The sequence below is a fragment of the Lipotes vexillifer genome, unplaced genomic scaffold, assembly GCF_000442215.2.
Source record: "Lipotes vexillifer unplaced genomic scaffold, Lipotes_vexillifer_v1.1 scaffold524, whole genome shotgun sequence".
NCBI lineage: Eukaryota > Metazoa > Chordata > Mammalia > Artiodactyla > Lipotidae > Lipotes > Lipotes vexillifer.
In genome coordinates, this window is record NW_006774722.1 from 1794036 (window position 1) to 1795477 (window position 1442).

Genomic DNA, 1442 nt, shown 5'->3' on the forward strand with positions numbered 1-1442 from the left:
ACCCCACTCAGCAACATGAGGTACATTATTTTTAATTGATATAAATGGTGTGATGGTATAGACCTCCTTCAGTATTTTTTCCCATCCAGCAATTTTTAAAATTTATTTTACTAAAGTATGGTTGATTTACAATTTCTGCTATACACCAAAGTGATCCAGTTATACATATATATATATATATATATATATATATATATATATATATACACACACACACACACACACACACACACACACACATTCTCTTTCATATTCTTTTCCATTATGGTTTATCTCAGGATATTACATACAGTTCCCTGTGCTATACAGTAGGACCTTGTTGTTTATCCATTCTATATATAATAGTTTGCATCTGCTAATCCCAAACTCCCAACCCATCCCTCCCCCTTGGCAACCACAAGTCTGTTCTCTATGTCTGTGAGATTGTTTCTGTTTTGTAGGTAGGTTCCTTTGTGTCATATTTTAGATTCCACATAGAAGTGATATCATATGGTATTTGTCTTTCTCTTTCTGACTTACTTCATTTAGCATGATAATCTCTAGGTCCATCCATGTTGCCACAAATGGCATTATTTCATTCTTTTTAATGGCTGAGTACTATTCCGTTGTGTATATACATACATGTATATATATATATATATATATATATATATATATATATATATATATATATATCACATCTTTTTTATCATTTAGGTTGTTTCCATGTCTTGGCTATTGTGAATAGTCATCCAGCACTGTTTTTAATATCTATCCACAATGCTGTGCATGTGCCTCCTCCATGGTTTCCAATGTCTACTTGTGGCCTCTGTATCAGTCAGACAGAGTGGGTTACACTGCAGTAACAAATACTCCCCAGATTACAGACATACCTTGTTTTATTGCATTTTGCTTTACTGCACTTTGCAGATACTGCTTTTTTTTTTTTTTTTTTAACAAATTGAAGGTTTGTGGCAATCCTGCCTTGTCAGATGATATTAGCATTTTTTAGCAATAAGGTATTTAAAATTAAGGTACATATATTGTTTTTTAAACATAATGATATTGCACACTTATAAACATACTTTTATATGCTCTGGGAAACGAAAAAATTTCATGTGACTTGCTATATTGCCACAGCTTGGAACCAAAACTGCAGCATCTGAGGTATGTCTGTATAATGGTTTAAAATCACTAAGGCTTATTTCTCATAGACGCTGCATGTCCACTGTAGATAAAAGAATGTGGCAAAGCACGCGCTGACTCTTGATTTCCATCTGCAAGTGACACACATCCCTCCTGCCCACATTCTGATGGCAAGAGTCCTTCACATGGTCCCACCTACCTTACATGGCAGGGAAGTTCACTCCCACCACGTGGCTGTGGAAAGAGAAAGCTGGAATATTTGTAGACAGTCTTAGTGACCACCATGGACACGCAGGCTGCCTTCAACTCCATGTTCC